Source organism: Canis lupus, chromosome 2 (assembly GCF_011100685.1).
Source record: "Canis lupus familiaris isolate Mischka breed German Shepherd chromosome 2, alternate assembly UU_Cfam_GSD_1.0, whole genome shotgun sequence".
Taxonomy (NCBI): Eukaryota; Metazoa; Chordata; class Mammalia; order Carnivora; family Canidae; genus Canis; species Canis lupus.
Window position 1 is genome coordinate 14,347,219 of NC_049223.1, and position 20,717 is coordinate 14,367,935.

The window sequence follows — 20,717 nt, forward strand, 5'->3', positions numbered from 1 at the left end:
TTCACTTCTAATTTATAAATATGGTTCAAACAGGACTTTTTGAGCATTTGGTGCCTACTCAAAATCTGACAGAGTTACTTCTTTCTAGAGATAGAATGCCAATCCTTCTATTTTGTCAAAACAGCTACACTGTCAGGTGATTGCAGAAACCATAGCTAGAGCTGAGTCCTCCAAGACTATAGTCTTCCAAGACTGAGTCCTCCACTCAGCCAGACGTAGAAACAGGGTTTCACACTTCAGCAAGGGATGCATCGTAGTGCTGTCTGGTTATTCCTTCTCGAATTTTGCAGTGCAGTTGGGGAGGGCTATCTGTGTGCAGTTAGGACAAGGTAAGGATACATGTGTAGTCCTGAGTAGCATGGCATTGTGAATCACTAGAGTCTGTTTTAGATGGGGATTGACAGAAGGCCTGTTATCCTCAACTTCACAGGAGTAAAAAGTCAGCATGTGAGCAAAGCCATCAAGCTTGTCAAGGGTAGAAGGAAACAAAAGACATACTATAAGCTGGTAAGAACCAGCTGGGAAGGCTGAATTGCTCAGACCCATGTTTTATTCATTTTAAAAGGGTTTCTCAGGGAGAGGAGAAGGCACATTCCCCAGCAGAACTCGCTTGCCCAGAATTGCAGGCAAATAAATGGACATATATGTGATTGAACTTGGAAAAATCTAAGAAGACATTTGGGATTGCAGAGAATATTAACAAGGCTGCTGCAAGCCAGCCGGCGTGGTCCAGTGAGACCTGTCTCCCAGAGTCTGAGCTTCTAGTCTTCTCTGTGACAAGGTGACACATGGGTGTGGCTTCTTTCAAAAACCCTGAGCAGAAGATGGGACACAGAACTGAGTTGCCTATGCCCTTGGCAAGGAATTGCACAGAAGAAATGTACTTTTCCATGTATTTCTTCTCACCATTGCAACTATTTGTAAGCATACAATTCAGTAACAGTAAGTACATTCACGATGGTGTGCAAACACGACCACTGTCCACGTTAGAGCTTTTTCATCACCCCTAACAGAAACCCTGTAGCCGTTAAACAATAATTCACCATTCATTGTTCCTTTCAACCCCTGGCACCTTCTATCCTATTTTGTCTTTAAATTTTCCTACTCTAGGTACCACATTAGAGGTGGGATCCTATGATACTTCTCATTCTGTGACGGGCTCGTTTCACTTAGCATAAAGATTTCAAGACTCCAGGTTGGAGCAGGTGCCAGAATTTCGTTTCTCTTTAAGGCTGAATAATAATAGTCCATTGTGTGGAGAGACCACATTTGTTTATCCATTTGCTATCGATGGGCACGATTGTGAATAAGGCTGCTGTGAACAGTGGTGCAGAAATAGCTGTCTGAGTCTCTGCTTGCAGGTTTCTCAGTATATACCTGTGAGCGGAGCTGCCGATGTTACGGTAACTCTATGTTTAACTTCCTGAGGAACTTCCAGACTGTTTTCCACATTGGCTGAACCATTTCACATTCCAACTGGCAATAAACAGGTTTCCCCATACCCTTGCCAACACTTTTTTTTTATTTTCTTTTTTTTAAATAGTCACCTGAATGAGTGTGATGCGGTATTCATGGTGGTTTTGATTTGCATTCCACTCTCTTAATAATTTAGTCACTACAGAAAGATAGGGACGGCTTGTCGGTTGAAATTTCAGTAGCTCGCCATGGTCAACCAAACGGGGGGTGTATGTGTGAAGCCTATTTTCCTGACAAATCTCGGAGCTGCTCTGCAGGATTCCACCTTGTAGCTGTCACAACCACATAGCGCACCAGGACTGATTGCAATTGTAGAAAGGCAAACATCTGAATCAAGACAGACACTTTGCACTCCCAGCGGGCCGGATGAAGGGTTTCTTTTTTTAATACGGCAGCATCAGAGACCTGCTGCTTAGTGCAAACCAGGCAAATTACCCATCAAGCCTGTGGAGATGGTTGAAATAGATTCTTTCACGGCTGAAAAGCTAGACAAAAGGTGACCATTGCAGGGCTTTCTGCTTTTGCAGGAAAAGCTGATTGCTCTGACCGGACCGTGAGGCCAGTAAATTATACCTGTGATAATTGGAAAGACCTGTCTGCAGAACCGTCAATCAGAAGAGTTGCTTCTCTGATGATCGGCCGGTGGCAGCAGGCCCCTTTATACTGCTGCATAAAAAGGCTACAGGACCACCATGCATTCCTCTTTTGAACGAGATGTATCAGAGCATGTCTCCTTGGTGACACTTAGGAGGATGGTGCCTCTGATGCAGGGACCGGTGCTGTCAGCACTCAGGAAAGAAGGGGTGTGACCAGTGTTCTTAAGTACACCTCGGTAAAGGATGCTGAGATGTCATAGTCATCTTTTCTGAGTGCCTCCGAAGCAGGCAACTGTATCTGAGGTGGTGGAGATGGTGGTAGTAAGAGCTCCACAAATCTGGCTTCTGCCTCTAGTTGTCAGACTCTGGTGAGACCCTTCCGGTCAACATCAGGGAAGTTGCTGGTGATCCTGGTCTAGGGATCTGACTTACTTCTTTAGTAGGTCAAATAATTATAGGAACTTCTGGCTAATTGTCAGCAGCCTACAGAAAGGTACAAGTGAACTTTAGAGTGATGGCGATGTTGCTGTTCTAGATGGGGCTCTTTGATTTTCTAAGGAAGGGAATTTCTGAGAGAAAGAATCTGATTAGTTCACTTAATCACTATCATCTCTGGGCAGAGCTATTTGTCCCTCCCCTTCCCCAAACCTCTTTCTAGATGTCTGACCATGGATTGGCTGACCGTGTGTCAGCTCACTGACTGGGTTCCCAGGGGCTGTGGCTAGGGGGCTGGCTCACATGATACACAACGCGACTGCTCCTATTCAAATACTAGAGGGCAGTGGGCAAGAGGGTTTCTGGAGTATCACACCTGTCTCGATGAGTCTAATCCACTCACGAAAACCAGACACTAGGACTTCACATTTGTCTTCCCTGCTTAAAACGTAGAATGATTTCTGCAGATTATGAGAATACGTCATAAAAAGAATTTAGCTCAGGTCTTGCTTGCACAATTATTCCAATTATTATCCACCATTTGTTTAGTTTTTCAAACAACACCACCCTCCTGAAGAAAGAACAAGAATGAAAATAATATCTATATAGCTCTCTTGACAGGAAAAACAAATTTCTGAGAGGGTTTCCTTAATGAGTTACCTAAGTTGAGTAGTTGAGATGTCTCCTAGAGGGAGTCCAGATGGAATCAATCCTTTTACTATCCAGTGGTTTGATCTAATTGTCGCTAGGTTAAAAAAAAAAAAAAAAAAAAAGAACTGTTCTTTCAGAATCCTGGTCTTGGAAGAACCACCAGGTTTCTGAGTATCACTTGAGTCTTTCTTCTGAGAGAGTCAGTGTGGTTGCTCCTCTCACCCTCCTGTTCCCATCTTCAAGGAGCTCCAGGAATGGTGCCCTCCTGTCAGTTTCTGGGGCTCACAGCCTAGAACCAACTCTAGCCCCTCCCTACTTAAATGTCTTTCCCTCACAGGAAGTCATCACTTTGTGTCCTTCTGGCCCATCCCTTGTCCCTTCCAACATAGTCCTGCAGCTTTGGCAACAATGTCTGGGGCTCTGCCATTGGCCTAACTACTCCCTCAGATTCCCACACAAAGCCTGGAGAACAATCTGACACAAATCTCATGAGGATCACCCGACTCCTCTGTTTGCAAACCTGCAGGAGAGCCTCTGTTGAATTCAAATCTTACATCACACACTTCCTGAATTAAGTTCCTATTCATGTGGTTTGTGGATGATCACCCCTCCCACCCCGCTAGGACAGCCCCACGTCTGACCACTCTGCAGTCCACTCTGCTCCCTTCTCAGCCTTTCTACAGGCCATTGCCTCCTCTGGAATGCTCGCTATTGTCATCACTCTCTGGGCCCCCTTTGATTCCAATTCCAGCAGCAATCCCCAGAATTATACCCCAGGTCTGCATGTACTACAGCCTTCCGTGACCTGCTGTCCTCTGGCTCAGCCTGGGTCTCCTTGTCTGTGGTAATTCCTGCCCAGCTGGCTTCCTGAGCTCCTCTCCCACATGCAACCAGGAATCTACCAAGATATGTTCTCGGCTTACAGAAAGAGGAAATTGAATTCTCTTTTCACCAGGGTAGGTTTAACATTGTACCAGGTATTGTTCATATGCCAAATTCACTGAAGAACAATACAACGTATCCTTACCATGGCCAAAATCTCCTTACTGCTGACCACCCATAGTTCCCTAGGTATGGGCACACTCTTCCTGAGGTCGAGTTTAAGAGGTATCTATGTTGCCTGGAAGGGATGAGATGTTATTGGCACCTAGTGAACACATACCACAGACCAGTTTGCCAAGTAGAGTAAACTAGAGAGTAAGGAATAAACTAGATGAAAGGTCATTCTATTTTGATATTTTATCCATCAGTCAGGAATTTTGTTTGCTGAAAATGACAAAAACCCAGTTTGAACTAGCATGACCATATCAGACATTTCATTGGATCACAGGGTTGAAGAAAGGGTTGAGCAAACAAATCAGGTAGGTTAGGGCTTGGAGTTGAATCAGAACCTGGAATTCAAATGCCAGCAGGTACCCCGGTGGCACTAGCGTGTCTCTGACAAGAAGAGAGACCTGTGTAGCAGAGACACATCCCTGCTGTATAGCCACTCCTGGAATTAGCAGACTCATGTTTGGAAGCTGTAACTTGTACAGTCCTCTCCAGCACTTCCTGCAATTCTGTTGTAATAATAAAATGTTCTTTTAGTTTTCAGCGATATCAAATGTGTGTATAACTAGGAGTCGCCAGTATATTTGTTTAGATGTTATATCTTTGAAGCCTAAGTGTAATTGTGTTTTTGCCTTTTTCTTAGAAATGAATAATTATTAACATATATTTATACATCTTACACATGATGGTGATAATAGAAACCTTTAAAAGTGCCGTGGAGCAGATGGTAGCTTTAGAACAAAACAGATCCATTAGCTGTCAAATGTAGCTTTCCAGAAGGATGAAAAACAGAGTCAGTCTTAGGTAGTGCTAAGAAAAGCTCTCACTTATTCTAACCCCTTAGGATATGGATTCTTTTGTAAAAATTCTGCTATGGGAAGACTATGACAACTTGCTATTAAGGAATGTCACAGAATGCAAAAAAAAAAAAAAAAAGGCTTCTGATCAAATGGTCTGAAACCTAATTCAAAATGTGTTTTAAAAGGTGATGCAGGGGAGCCTAGGTGGCTCAGTTAGTGAAGTGTCTTCCTTCAGCTCAATCATGATCCCAGAATCCTGAGATCAAGCCCTGCATTGAGTTCCCTGCTCACTGGGGAGTCTGCTTCTTCCTGTCTCTCTACCCCTCCCCCCACTTGTGCGGTCTCTCTCTCTCTCTCTCTCCCTCTTGCTCATTCTCTCTCTCTCTCAAATAAATACATAAAATATATATATATATTTTTAAAGGTGATGCAGTTGATTCCAGACCAATTCCAGGTGCACAATCCAGGACTTCCAGAAATGCATAGTATTACTGTCCCCATTTATAGAAATAGTTTATCCCTTACATTAAGTATAAGAAGAGGGAAAAAAATCTTCTATTTTACAAAAGTAGAGTTTTCTAGAACTGGAGAAACCCTCAGATATAATTACAGATGAAACAACTTACTTGTCTAAGGCCAGACAGTGGTTTAGAGCCAAATATGTAGTAGAAACCAAGTGTCTTCTCCGGTGCCTTTCCACCCCACCTCCACCCAATGCTAAGCAGGCACTTTGTAAAGAACCATTTCTATAACTAGTCACTCATATTAGATTTTCTGCCTGTGTGTATATATGTGGATCAACTGAATGATTTGGTAAAAGATTCTTGAACAACATTTTACATGACCACAAAGAGTTTTCAAGATTTCAAATACATTTATTTATGGGTGTCTCACTCTATTCAATAGAAACAGCAGAGTTCTTTGTGAACGCCAGAATAGAGGGCTACAGACAGCGGGAGAGCTTTAATTTAATAGTTAAACCTCAAATGTCTATTTGCTAAGTCACCCAATCTGTGTTTAAACAACTCGATCCATAATTTTACATGGGAATCAAATGAAACTTCTGTCTACCAGCCGTAATGCAAGTCATTCCTGAATCAGTACAGAAATACAGGCATTTAGATCATAAGAAAAAATATGCAATTGGACAAAACAGTTTTAAAGAACCTAAGAAACAGGCCACTTGGGTTGCTCAGTGGTTAAGCATCTGCCTTTGGCTCAGGGCATGATCCTGGGGTCCTGGGATCCAGTCCCTCATTGGGCTCCCCATAGGGAGCCTGCTTCTCCCTCTGCCTGTGTCTCTGCCTCTCCCTCTGTGTCTCTCATGAATAAATAAATAAAATCTTTTTTAAAAAATAAGGAACCTAAGAATGTCTATTATTCATGAGGTGGGAGAGTAAATTAAATTAATTTGATATAAAATCATTTGTGCTCTGAAGTCATCACAGTCACCCAGTCCATGTTCATTCTGTTCTTTACCTTCATTAGGTCTTCAGACTGGTTGCCCTCACATCTTCCCCTACAGAAACAGTCCTGATCCTAGACCTAGCAGGACACTCCACTCCTGACACTAGAAATGCAGGCCAGTACTCTGCTCTTCACCGTTCTCTTTCTTTCAGTTACATAAACCTTTCTGTTGTTGTTGTTAATTAATCTTTGGTTTCTTTGTGAACTCAAGGTCAGTTTTTACATTTTCCATATTTTAAGAGGAGGAACGTGGTTGTCTTTTGGTATGACCTAGGCTCTTGGTGCTAAAGACAGTGCCTCAAACTGTTAGTTAGGCTAGGCTTAAATAAAATGATCCACTATAAAATGAGCACATGGTGGCCCAGTTCTGTGCGGGCCATCTGCTTTATCTGCCGCTATTTTTATGTGACTTTGTATTGGTCTCTACTCTCCAGTAGTATTACTACATTTGTCTTTTTGTCTTTACTGTAAAGTTCTCTCTAGCTCAAAAATTCTGTAACAAATAAAAGTCATTGACTTCAATACTTTTCCATCAAGTTAAAGAGATTGTAACATGGGACACAGGTTTTGTGGAAACTCGGAGAAGATAGAGGCCAGTGAGAGCCATGAAATCACAAAAGGCTACTTGAATCACAAAATGCCCTTATTGGATGAGAAGAAGGAAGGACTTCCAAGTGATGAGCCAAAGAAATAAGAATGAGTTTCAAGAACCAAATATGTGTGTTGGAAACTCTATGTGTAAGCTGGAAATGGTGGATTGACATGAAGAGTCCCTCCAGTCACTGCAAATAGGCCAAGAAACCTAATCTCCAGCATCACTGATGAATAGTTTACCTATTCTGTCTAAGAGTGCCCATGGATCTAAAGTGATGGTGCCCAGTCCATGGGCTTCTAAGTGCCCTGCTCACTTGCAAAGCAGGAATCTATGGCAGCAGAGAGAATTAGTCAAATTCTAACACCCATCTAGGCTTCCCTCTAGACAGTCTATTTATTTAAATGAACTCCTTTGAAAGGTTAAAAATTGCAATGACATGGCAAATTGGTTGGGACTGTAGGAACAAAACATATAAAACTCTATCTCTTCCAACTCTTTTGAAAAATGGAAAACTCAGAATTTTTTTTTTTAGCATCAAACTGTCCCCAGAAAAATAAACCAGTACATTTACATTTTTTTAAAAAAAGAAATTTTCCTCAAAGAAAAATGAACTCATATAAAGTACACAAAAGATGAACTGCCCAGCAAAACAATTAGAAACAAAGTCTACTTATTGTCTGCCTCTTTTGGGACATTGAACTTCTCCCCCTCCACAAAAGACTGAGTTGTCCTTTGGCAGACAAATCCGTGTAAATGGTGTGTCAGCTGTGCAGGGCATTAACCCAAAGGGTGCATTTTACTGACAGGGCAGAAAATAGAGTCTACTACTGAGTTTGAAATGAGCTGCGTTAGATAAATCAGTCAAGAGGTCGCTTCCTTTGGGTTTGCCTGCAGGATGATGTCAGTTGGCCCAAGGTGGGAAGCTCAGTTATCTTAGCTTCGGATTTGCAACAGTGACTTTTGTGAGCTGAGAGCCACATCACAAAGCCAGATCCTTAACCGCTACCCCTCGGGTGTAAATCCAGTCCCGCTATTGAAAAAAACTGTTTGGGGACACCTGGATGGCTCAGTGGTTGAGTGTCTGCCTTCAGCTCAGGTCGTGATCCCGGGGTCCTGGGATCGAGTTCCACATTGGGCTCCCCACAGGGAGCCTGCTTCTCTCTCTGCCTAGGTCTCTACCTCTCTCTCTATGTCTCTCATGAATAAATAAATAAAATGTTTAAAAAGAAAAAAGCTGTTTGATGCTTTTTTCCAACTGACAAAAGGTATCCTTGCTTTTTGACCATGGTCCTTCCCATGGCTCATACCTTGGATGAAGAGATGGGGATATCCACCTACCTTTTCCCAGCCAGTAAATCTGAACTCTTTTCTAATCTGAGGCATGTGATTTTAAAATGTTCATACTTTTTATAAACAAAGAAATTCAATCGACCCCATAAGTCAGAAATAGCTCTCTAAAGGGCATATTGCCATCTCTCGCTTTTTTTTTAAGGATACAGTAAATTTCTTAGTTTTTGGTGGAATTTTATGTCTCACTAAAGAACTCTGCTGTTCCCTGTCAGGAGAGCAGGGTGGGAACAGTGGACTGAAACCCAGACTTGGGCTCTGGAAACTTAGGCAGAAATCCTGGCTCTTCTGAACTAGGAATGTCTGTACAACGGAGGAAGCCCCATTCCCCATTGGTGACACAGAGTCACAGTCCAGGCTCTCCACCCCCATCTATGCTGTACTGCAGGCACAAGGCAAAGTGGTATGTAGAGTCTGGGAGGAACTGAACACAACTCAACACCTTCTTTCTCCTTCCTCCTGAACCTGCCAGTCAACATACACCATGTTAGTCACTCCTCAAGGCTGGTGGCCATGGGTGTTCAATAGCAACACTGTCTGTAGCCAAAAGCAGACCTAATTTAGGGGCCTGGTATTAAGCCCACTTGGCCAGTAGACTTGAAACCACGTTCTCCAATATCATTTTATCAGTAACCCAATCCCACACTAGACAGGTTCCAAATGTGAGAAGAGAAAACTCAGGGGTGTTTTTCCTTCATCCCTATTCAAAAAGACCTAGCATGGAACCAGGAACCTCACTGAACATGAGTAAATTTTTGTTTAACATTAATGAAGGCATGGCAGGGTGGATCTGGTGGGGAAAAAGCAAAGTAGCCTAAGTGTGGACATTATAAACAAACAGTATGAAGCAATTGATCCAGCTTCAAATACCCAAAGATAGATCATCAGTATCAGTGCAGAAAATCTTAGTATTTCTCCCCATGGGAAGTTTAGGATAAAATGGTCCCCCTTAGATGTGCGAGAACACAACACTGTTGTCAGTCTGTGGGTCTCAGCCAAAACTGAAGGAATCCTCTCTGCAGGCTTCCTGACTCCTTTGTTTATTTAGAGCAAGTGGCAAGATCTGCTAGCTCAGTGTTCAGGTTTTAAATCAAATAGTTTGGAAGAAAAAAAAAACAACAAATAGTTTGGAAGATAGTAAGATAAAGGCCTTGATTCAGTTTCTTCCTCTTAAAAAACAAAAACAAAAACAGTTCAAAAACACTGTGATTCAAAAGCAGGAACTAGACGAAGTCCATTCGGCTCCCAGGCCTTGAAATCTATCCCAATGAGGGAGGTGATGTATAAAAAGTAACTCTCGTTAACAGAAATCAAGAAGGGTTTTTTTCCCCCTCTTCAGAACAAATTTTAGAAGCCATGGGTGTCAGAAGGGCTCTGGTTCCTGAGCCTGTGGTTAGCATCTGTGATGGGTACAGTGCCCTGGAGAATGTTAGACTGGCCGCTAGACTGGGAGGCAAGAAACTGGATTTTCCTAAATCATCCCATGTCCTTGATAAGTCACTGTCCCCATCTGCATCAAAGTTTCCCCAACCGTGACATGAAGGGCTGGGCGGCTTTCTTCCTCTGGTGGTGAGGCTGGGCCTTCTGCCTCCAGCTGCCTCTCTGCCGCCAGCCGAGCGGAACCACAGCGGTATTGGGGAGCAGCTACCTGCGAGAGCGCAGGAGGGGCATCTGTCTCTCAGCATCTCGAATAGCACCTCTTCTCTCCCCGCTCCGTTTGGCTGCCCTATTTGGCAGCCACTTGCAAAACTACTGCTGTGCTTCCATCTGTCGAATCTCAGTGGAACACCAGGGAGAAGGGGTGTGAAATGTGGATGCTCCTTCCATATATATATATATATATATATATATTTTTTTTTTTTTTTTTAAGTTGCTGCTAATGGCTATCTAGGGACAGAAATGTTGGAAGACCTTTTTGGAAGTCCTTTCTGAAATACATTAAAAAAAAATCTAGAGTTCACTGGATGATCGTTTCATAGAACATAGGCTAGCCACCACCATTTTTGTAGCCAGTGACACCATCACCGTTCTGATTTATCCAAAAGAGAAGTCACTGTAGATGAGTTAATCACTTGGAATAGAGCAGCAGGTGCCAGCTGTCTAGCAAACAGCAAGACTTTCCTGTATTGGGGGGCTTTTAAAGTATACACACACACACACATCAACTCTGCTGTAAAAAAGTTATTTGCAAAATATGAAAACACAATTGTTTCAAAAATAAATTCAAAATGACTGGTTCATTTCATTACCAGTTACATTTGTGAAAATGATCAAAAGGATATCTGGGTCCTAGTAGTTAACATCAATGATCCATAACCTGGTTAAATTTTACCAACAACCAGAGAATAGGTTGATATTTTCCTTCTCAACCTAATAGGTAGTTATTTAAGTATTATCATCTTTAATTTAGGGGTTATTGGCCAAAAAGCTGCTAGTCCAGCAGTGTGATAAATGGTGTACTGTAGGTTCCTTTGTTTCCAAAGCCAATGACACTAAAAATACTCTAAGAATACATCAAGGTCCAGAACTCATCCTGGACACCACCTGCTTACTTGCTGATTGTTTGAGGAACTTTTTAGGAGAAATATTTGCACAAGGGATAGGCAGCCACAGAGGGATGGGTGGACAGAAAAGGGTTAAGGGAAGAGAGTGTGAACATTCTAGATCTTATCCTTGTCTACTTCTAAATCCCTTTCCATACTCTTTCAAAAGTCCTAACAGCTCATGAGAAGCAGGACCCTTGAAATTGAAAATCAAGTCGCTGTAGTACATCCGGGCCTCTGGGACATAGTTGTCCTCACCAGGCAGAAGGGTGGGCCATGATTAGCTCATTGTCTGTTAGCTTCTGCTCTAATTCACAGGTTATTGATGAATAAGATCCGGGGCATGAGAGGGAATTGGAGCTGGGCCAAGGCAGGATTGGAAATGGCAGCCTGGCTCAAAGAAGCCCTAGAGACCAGGGAGCACTGGCCTGGGCCCTCCCGGCCAGCCTGGGCCACGCTCATGAATCTCCTTTCAGGGCCACAGGTACCGATGCTTGCATTCATTTTCATGGGTAAACAAAGGCATTCAAACTGGAGGAGTAACAATATGGTGACTTAAGCCGACGAGTATATTTGTGAGAAGCTCTGCAATATGATTTCTGACAGTTGTTTGGCATAATTAAAAGATCACTAAACAGCACTAAGAAAAAACTTTTCAAAAATAAATGTGGATTCTGGATGAGATTCTAATGGCATAATGGAGTTTCTGTTTAAATTTATCTTTAAAGGAAGTTCCTGTCAGAAGGAGGGGGTGCTAACACATGGGAACTGACGTCAAATTTTCTCGGACGGGTGTAGGAGTTAAGAAGGTGGAAAGGCATATAAAACTATTCGAAATTTCCTCCTGATGGCAATCACCATATTCTAAACTCTATTCAAGTTCTCCTCAACCTCCTTTATGTCTAAAATCACAGGGTACATTTTCTATAAACCAGAGGGATCCTCTGGAAGGAGAAAGGTGAGTGGAGAGTGGAAACAGGGGTGAGGCAGGGAGGTGGGGAACGGGTTGCGGTATTTGGGGTTCCCAGTAGGGCATGGTGGCAGGAAGGGCCCAAGACGTGCATTTGCATGGTGGTGCTGAACCGCAGCTCCTGGCAGAGCAGGGCAGCTGGGAGCCGCCATGGTTGTCAAAACCACCACAACCACCCGTCACTCCCCATCCAACCCCCAAGCCCACAAACAGGAGCCGGGAGGCCACCCTGGGGGAAAGACACACCTGAGGGCTCTCCTCATGGACACCCGCATCCATGGCAAACATCCTGAGCAAAGGCCTCACCTCCGAGCACGAAGCCCAGCACTGTGTCACACAGCCCCCCACCCCCCGGGAATGATCCAAAGTTTCTAGAAAGAAGCCTTTTCCTTCCTGGGGGCAGGATTAATAGCAGTGCCAGAGCTGGCATGTGGGTTGCTGGGCACTTGCAGCTCGACTGTTGTTGGTTTTGACTCTCTGTGAACATCCCCCAAAGCCTGTGATGTATAATAATTTGTCCTGCTGAGGCACTAGAACAGTCTGAGAGCAACTGTTTGGAGTGAGCCAAGCCATTGAGCTGGTGATGAGCTTAGGCTACTGCTTATTATCTACATTTCAACTCAGTTTTCCCCAGGTTTCTGCTCAGTAACTCTTGATGTTTTTGTTATTGTTGCTGTTTTCAAAGATTTATTTTTCATTTTAGGGACAGAGAAAGAGCACGCGCTGGAAGGGTGGTGGGAGAATCTCAAGCCGACTGCCCTGAGTGCATAGCCCCAGGCCACGCTCAATCTCATGACTCTGAGATCATGGCCTGAGTTGAAATCAAGAGTCTGATGCTCAATCAACTGTGCTACCCAGGTATCCCCAGAAAATAGACACTTTTGAGAAATTAAAAAATAATGGAAGGGACATACTATAGAAGGAATTCAACATCATACGTGCTGATATGCCAAGGTCCCAGATGTTAAGTCTACTGTACTTTCCAATTTTGTGATGTGAGAGGCCTGTGCTCTGATAAACATCCTGCGACCAAATGAGAAAAGGAATCTGCCTTGAGCAGAAACTAAGGTGTCACTCATGCAGGGCATGGTTTAAATGTGGACAAAACCTGCAGATGGTCTCCTAATTTCTCCATGTAGATCCCAATGGCCTGCCTATTCCAGGCTGACCTTCTGGTGCTGCTCACAAGCCCATTGTTGGCCACATCTGGACACCCACGTCAGTTTGGATCATTTGGAACTGGCAACTCCTTGAAATCGTTGGTGCAGACGAGCTGCCTGTGGAGAGGTGTCAGACGGACATAAGGCCCACAGCGGGTCCCGTCAGGACAGCAGAATGGAGAAAGGGACTGGGCAGGGTGCTGAGTCAACCAGGAATATCTGCGAGTAGGATTGCTCAGTGCTTTGCCTCCCTGGGTTCCTGCAAATACCTCCTGAACTCCAGGCCCTGGTGTGTGACCCTCTTGAATCATCAGGGCAGCACTCTGACGCTCGAAGTCTGGTGGCAGCAGGAGAGCTGGGAGGGACGGAGTATGGCTTAGGGATGCAGCAACTACTTGGAGTCAAGGCTCTTTAATAAGCATCTCGGAAGTAAGCTCCAAACTCGTCCCTTGTGTAGAATATTGTTTTATTGGCTATTACTTGCCCTAATTAGACCCTCGCCTGAGATCGTAGGTATCTGGTTAGAGAGGGAGGGGACTGACCTCATGCTATCTTTCATGGCACTTTGCTGGGCCCACAGGGACTCGGTGAGTGTCAGATGGTCCTGCCATGTGAAAGAGAAGAATGTGATACTGCTCTAAGGGTCACTATAGGATGTCATCAGGAAGTTGCCTTCCTGCTTTGTCCCCACTCCTATTGAAGCCGAGGGGAAAACTCATAAAGTGTGGACGGGGGAGGGGCTGCTGAGAAAAATGGAACATATTGGGACACATCAGACCACCAGGTGCCGTGAGGTTGCTATCACTGCCCTAGAAGCTCTATAGAATATTCGTCTTCGGGTTGAAGGCCCGGGAGGTTTGCTGCTGCCTGCGCCCTCCCTTCATGCCGTCTTGGGGGAGGTGGCTGGTGGTCTTACAGAAAGAAATTGGTCTTCTTCCCTCTGTAAGCTAACGCGCCATCCTGGCCTTCGTGAAGGCCCACCCACTCCTACCTTCTTGTCTTGCCCACGCATCGCAGATTTAGCCTGCCCGTTCTCTCCTTTTCATTATCTAGTCTCTTGCATGAATTTCTCTCCCCCTGATCTTACTGAAGTGTGGGGTAGTTTCCCATCTTTTCCTCCACCCACACTCTGTCTGAAAATCAGCCTCCAGAGTCCCTCACTCAGGAATGCAAAGGAGAACATCCAGTTCTCAGCAGAGAGATGTTGCATCCAAACTGTCGGAGGAGGATGTTGGACCCAGTGGTTCAGACTTCAGTCCGGCTGAGTTCAGGCTGGTGCATCGTAAAACCGTGGTGGAATGCTGAGTAGCCTCTGATCAGTTCATCCTCTTCCCTAGTATTCCGTGTGGCCTTGGGACAAACTTCATGTCCATTCTTTGTGAACTCTGTGTCCTTCCGTGGTCCATGCTCTCATTTTCTCTCTCCTGCCTCAAACTTACAGTTCCCAGCATTGCCTGATGGATGAACACGTGACTCTCATCTCTTAAAGTTATTACCTGATCCTGGATCTATTTCTCCACTTCTAGTTCAGTATTGCTGATAGATATTTACTAATCAATTATTAAAGCTGATTCTGTCCCTTAGTGAACCGTGGTTTATAAAACCATCATCGTGGGGATCCCTGGGTGGCTCAGTGGTTTAGTGCCTGCCTTCAGCCCAGAGTGTGATCCTGGAGTCCCAGGATCGAGTCCCATATCAGGCTCCCTGCATGGAGCCTGCTTCTCTCTCTGCCTCTCTCTCTCTCTCTCTCTCTCTCTCTCATGAATAAATAAATAAAAATATTTAAAAAAAAGTAAAACCATCATTGCATATTAATTCCTGGGCAAGCCTCCCCAGTGGCCCTGTAATGGGTGCCTGTGTCCTAGGCACTTTGTCTGTATTGCTCAGCACTAGCCATTACCTATAGCCTGCTCCTAGCTTGTCCTGTCTCTAAGCTTGCACCCCCACCCAGCCTACCCTAACTTGGAATTTGGGGTTGAAAGTATACACTTGGTACTCAAATCTTTTGCATGTCCTATGTCCTCATATGGTAACATTTATCTTGTTTTGCTTTCATTATTTGCTGACCCCTGGCCCTCCCAGGCCAGACCACAGACCCCTCTTGGGCAAGGACTGTATCTCACTCATCCTTGGATCCTAAGTGCCCGACACAAGACAGGTACTCAGAAAATATTTTGAGCCACTTGGGTTAGCAGTTGAGGTCTTCTAAGGGAAAGACCTTATAGAATTCAAAAGGCCCAGCCTTGCCACAGCCAGTACTTTTTCCCAGAAGCAGTGGTGATGACAAATGACCAAATTAGCAAAAGATAGGCTGTTCACATTCATCCCAGAGAATTGTTTTGCAGGTTTGTTTGTGTCTATTTGCTTATTTGTTCACTTTTAAATAAAGTAGAACTTCTCTCTGAAACTCATGTCGAGTCAGCTGACTACAATAGTCAGAAAAAAAAAAAATGCTGTGTTCCACTTTTTTTCCTCACTGTCAGTAAAAGCCAAGGTTTAGTGCAGGCAAGTCATACAATCACCTGAGGAGCTACAATGAGGAGAAGCTTCCAGAAAGATTCGAGTACCCTGGACCATAAAGGCTTCCTTTGCCTGTCACTCTGCCTTGGTGTGTGCATTTTCCTAACCCACCTCCCAGGAGACTGGGGAGCATGCACCTGAGAGCAGAGCCGTGGGGGCATACAAGTCACAGCAGCTTAGGGACGAATCCCCATCTCCCTGAACCTGTTTCCTCACCTTTTCGATGAGAATGCTGCCTATCCTACAGTGTCGTCACAGTGATTAGTGATCCTATAGATGTGTCATTATGATTGTGATGATTATGGAAACCTCTGGGCATGGACCACATTCTCAAGCTGACACATACTGAAAATCAAGGCATCTCTAATGCATTATTCATCACACCTTGACATGACTTTTCTATAACATTCAACCAGAGTATCTTCGATCTCTTTCTTTCTCATTTGCTATTCTGAGCTCAGAACATAGGATAACTAGCTCATCAGTTCAACAAGCTGGTTTTTTTTTTTTTTTTTTTTTTGCATCTGCTTGTGCCAAGATCTCAGGTTCCTGAATGTACCTTGTTTCCTGAGGTTGAAGGTATAAACTGATGGAGGCTCAGGTGGTGTCATGGAATTTCTCAAATAGATCATTAAGGCTGCATGGCATGTATGCAACGTGTGTCTATTTGGAGACACTGTTGGAAGGTGAAGCGAGCAAGAGCTCCGATTTTTCCAGGGAGCAACTGTAGAATTTTAATGAGCTTTGAGTCCATTTCTCTGCTGGAAATAGCAGATCTCTAAGCATTTCTTCAATAGCATTACAGTAATTATAACAATTCTGAAAGGAATAATTTACGGGGTGTATTTTTGTAAGCTCGGAGAAATAAGAAAGGCCACATCCGCTTCTTCATTTGGTAAATGCCTAGAGTCACCATCAGATAGATGTTTAAAAATATTAATGACAATAGTGTAGATGATTTGGTTCACGATCTCCACCAACATCTTGAGACAGTACTGCCTAATTCAACTTTCTGCGATAAAGAAGGGTTTGGATTTGAGCTGTCTTGTATGGTGGCCGCTGGCTACATGTGGCCATCGAGCACTTGAAATGTGGTTAATGAGACTGAGGCCTGAATTCTGAACTTTATTCAGTGTTAACTCATTAAATTTAAATAGCTGCATGGGCATTGGCTACCATACTGTACAGCGCAGCCCTAAGGCATCAACTGAAGCCCACTCCAGCCACCCTGAGGTTTAGAGCATCAGTGCACATAGTGGGGGGTACCCAAAATGCACCTGGAGAGCCACGAAGCCCATGTACTCAGGCTGAACTGAAGCCTCCTGATTTGATTCTCTGATTATTCTTTCCACAACAGACCAGGGCATTCAACTAGAGAGAGAGGCAGACACAATGGCAGCAACTGGAATGAAAAAGGTTGAACACAGACTAGGACTCAAAGAGAAAAACTGTCTAGGATAACTGAGCATAAGGACAAGTAGCTTTTATACCTCAAAAGTACAGTCTTTGATGCATTGCACCATCAAAAGAATGTTAAGAGTTCAGGGACATGAGCCTCAGAAAGGAGAGAAAATGAGCAAGCCTCATCTAAGACCTTTGTCCATCAAAGGCAGGAAAGATGTAGACACCCTGGCACACAAATGGTGACTTTTGGTTATCTGAAGAGTCCAGCTACTGGGTGCATCTCATTCCTCCCATTAAGGAAGAAATTGTAGTTCCCTGTGATGTCCTCCTGCTCTTGGGATGAAACCCTGGACAATGACCATGACTCCCTGGGCTCCTGGATGTGGCTTTGTTGGCCCCTCCCACCTCACCTCATCCCAGCCTCCTGACTCCTTGTTCTCCAGCACCTTCTGTTTCCTGAAGGTGCTATGAGCCTTCCTCCATAGGGCTTTGCATGTGATGTTCCCTCAAGAAGGATTCTTTCGCCCAAACTCCTTCTTCTCCCCACTCCAGATCCTGGTTCACATACTACTACTTGGAAAGCCTGCTTACACCTTCACACCTCCACCTCCTCCCCAGCCCAAGAAGACATGGCTCCTTGGTTATCATGCTTCCATCTGATCTCCTTTGCCTGGAACACCTACTTGAGCATATATATTCATCAGGGAGATTATATGACTTATTCACTTGTAAACTCTAAGAAGCAGGGATTGTGTTTCGTCTGATTCATCCACATTTGTTGTATCCCCAGTAGCCAGCTGATGCTTAATAAATGCTAAATGAAAGAATGAATGAATTCTGGTTTCTTGGTTAGCTTTTTTTGTGTGACAGGTGTCCTCCAATTCCTAACACATTTACATCTTTTTTTATAAAGTCTCTAGTCTCTGGAATGACTCATCTCTTTACCCGCCATGCCAAAGTTCTTCCGGTCCATAACTTTTTGCCATGCAATCTCCAGCCTAAATATTCCACCCACCACTCTGTTATTTGCTCCACTTACTACCTTCGCCCCCGAAGCTTCCCATTTCCTTTAGACAGTTGGCTCTCGTGCTGGCAAGCTGAACTGCATCTGTGCTGCTTTCCTTAACGGTGCATTTTCTTGATTTTTTTCCCTCCCACTGTTTCCTTCATTTGATTTCACTGATAGCCTCTGAACTCCCTGTTTGCAGTCTTCCTGCCAGGAGAGCTGCGTTGTCTTTTGGGATTTTTAGTTCCTCCTCCACCCGACTTTTTCTATTATTTCTTCCATAGACTTCCTCTTCAATTTCCAACCTGCCTACTTTTTATTCTTGTCCTTCACAGTATTAAAAACTGAAGAAGATGAAATCTACAGTTATCCCCCATTCTTCTTATTCCTTGCCTTCGTAATGTAAAACGACAATATGAAAGAAAGGTCTCAGATAATCATTTCCAGAACCTTCAGGGAAATCCTATCTTCCCATTTTTTGTCTCATTCCAGTCCCTCCCCCCACCACACACACACACACACACACACATCAGGGGTAAAAACAAACCAACCAACAAACAAAACTTCCAGTAGTCCTAACCATCCCCTCCCAAAACCCAATCAACTTCAGGCCTCATTCTCTTTTTCCAAATTAGCTTCTTTCACTGGTTAAATCATTTTCTCTATCTCATAGAGTTTATTTAGTACCAAATTCTTTTTTTTTTTTTAAGATTTTGTTTATTTATTCATGAGAGACACAGAGAGAGGCAGAGGCACAGGCAGAAGGAGAAGCAGGCTCCCTGTGGGGGGGATCAAGTCCCAGGACCCAGGAATCACAACTTGAGGCGAAGGCAGACTCTCAACCACTGAGCCACTCAGGCATTCCCCAAATTCTTGATATAAATTTCAATTGTCTTTAGCAAGTATTTATTGAGCATCTACTATGCTCCAGGCACTGTGCTAAGGAAACAGTAATGAATAAAATGGAGGAAATCCCTATCTTCATGGAGAATACGTTTTACAAAGAGAAGTATAATACACATGAGCATAAAATAATTTTACATAGTGAGAAGACCAACAAATAATGTTACATGGTCATTGCTACATACAATGATAAAATGTCTGAATTTGTAGCTCGTAACCCACAGGAGTGTGACAATTAAGTGAGCTTATATGTTCATAATGTAGAGAGGAGGATTCATTACTCGGTGGAAACTGTGGCTTTGTTTTTTTTTTTTTTTAAGATTTTATTTATTTATTCATGAGAATACACAGAGAGGAGAGAGAGAGAGACAGAGAGAGAGGCAGAGACACAGGCAGAGGGAGAAGCAGGCTCCATGCAGGGAGCCTGACATGGGACTCGATCTCAGGTCTCCAGGATCACACCCTGGACGGAAGGCGGCGCTAAACTCCTGAGCCACCCGGGCTGCCTTGTGGCTTTGTTTTTAAGCACAGACTCCTGCCATAAATGTATTTAAAATTATTAGTGTTCTTATTATTGTTATTAGATGAAAGGAAAGATTATCCACTCATTCAATTAAGTGATATTTATGGGGTGTTTGCTGTGGGCAAGGTACTCACATGCTTGTGAAATGGTACAATGGAGAAGAGAAAAACTGCCACATGATGACTTCAAAAGCAGGACTGAAATAATGAGCCAAGTCTACTGTGGCCCCTGATGGGGAAAAGCCAACTGGGCCGGGGGCCAGCCAGCACACTACCCTTCAGACCACTCTTGGTGACTCACCTCCTGCCTAGTGAACTTCTTGTGGCTCTAGATGGCAGAGCCCTGGTTATGCTCTTGCCATAATATTTAGAGGTGTATGGGAAGGGTAGGAAGGCCTGTAACTCAGATTCATAGACCCAGAGTTGGAAGGAACTTCACATGTCATTTGTCTATTTCACAGATAAGGGATATATATATTTATAAGCATATATTTATATTTATAAATATAAATATAAATTATATTTTTATTTTAAATATATTTATATATTATATAATATACAAATATATTTATATATTTATTACTACATTAGATATTATTTATATTTATTTACGAATATATATATATTTTAAAGATTTTGTTTTACTTATTCATGAGAGACACAGAGAAAGAGAGGCAGAGACACAGGCAGAGGGAGAAGCAGTCTCCATGCAGGGAGCCCGATGCGGGACTCGATCCCCGGGGTCTCCAGGATCACACCCTGGGCCGAAGGCAGCGCTAAACCGCTGAGCCACTGGGACTGCCCATATCTTTATATATTAAAAATATTTTATATATTTTAATTAATATGTAAATCACACACGTATACACATGTCTACATACACAGACTTAAATATTCAGTTCTTTGGATCCCAAACAAGCTGCTTCTCTACTGTTACTGGAATGATCTAGAACTAGAGCATCAACCTTTTTTTTTTTTTTTTTTGAGCATCAACTTTTTGATTCAATTCAGCCAACGTTTTTTGCTGTTCGGTTATGTGCAAAACAGCTTGCAAAGTATGATAGGAGGCATGAAAATGAGCATGATCTTGTTCCAGATTTCAAGGAGCCTGCTGTATCACACAGGAGATAGCAATTCAGAGTGAGCCCGGTTGGTGCTACAGTCAAGGCGCAAAGTATCACGGAAATGCACCAAAAAAATCTAACTCCAGCTTGACTGGCTCCCATCAGAACTAGTGCGCAGACAGAGCCGGGGAGGAAAGGGCACCAGGGA

At 43.6% G+C, this 20,717-nt stretch overlaps 1 long non-coding RNA gene across 4 annotated transcripts in view; it reads left to right on the plus strand.

Moving 5' to 3' along the window:
- LOC111091384 overlaps positions 1 to 20,717 on the plus strand; it is a 35,841-nt gene that overhangs the window by 10,578 nt on the left and 4,546 nt on the right. Inside the window, exons 3-5 of one of the 4 annotated variants that reach the window (XR_005355220.1) lie at positions 11,279 to 11,444; positions 11,689 to 11,918; positions 12,634 to 18,012. This is a non-coding gene — a long non-coding RNA (uncharacterized LOC111091384). Of the gene's footprint in view, positions 1 to 11,278; positions 11,445 to 11,688; positions 11,919 to 12,633; positions 18,013 to 20,717 lie in introns of those variants that run through there. The other 3 variants (XR_005355221.1, XR_005355219.1, XR_005355222.1) reach the window with 3 other exon arrangements.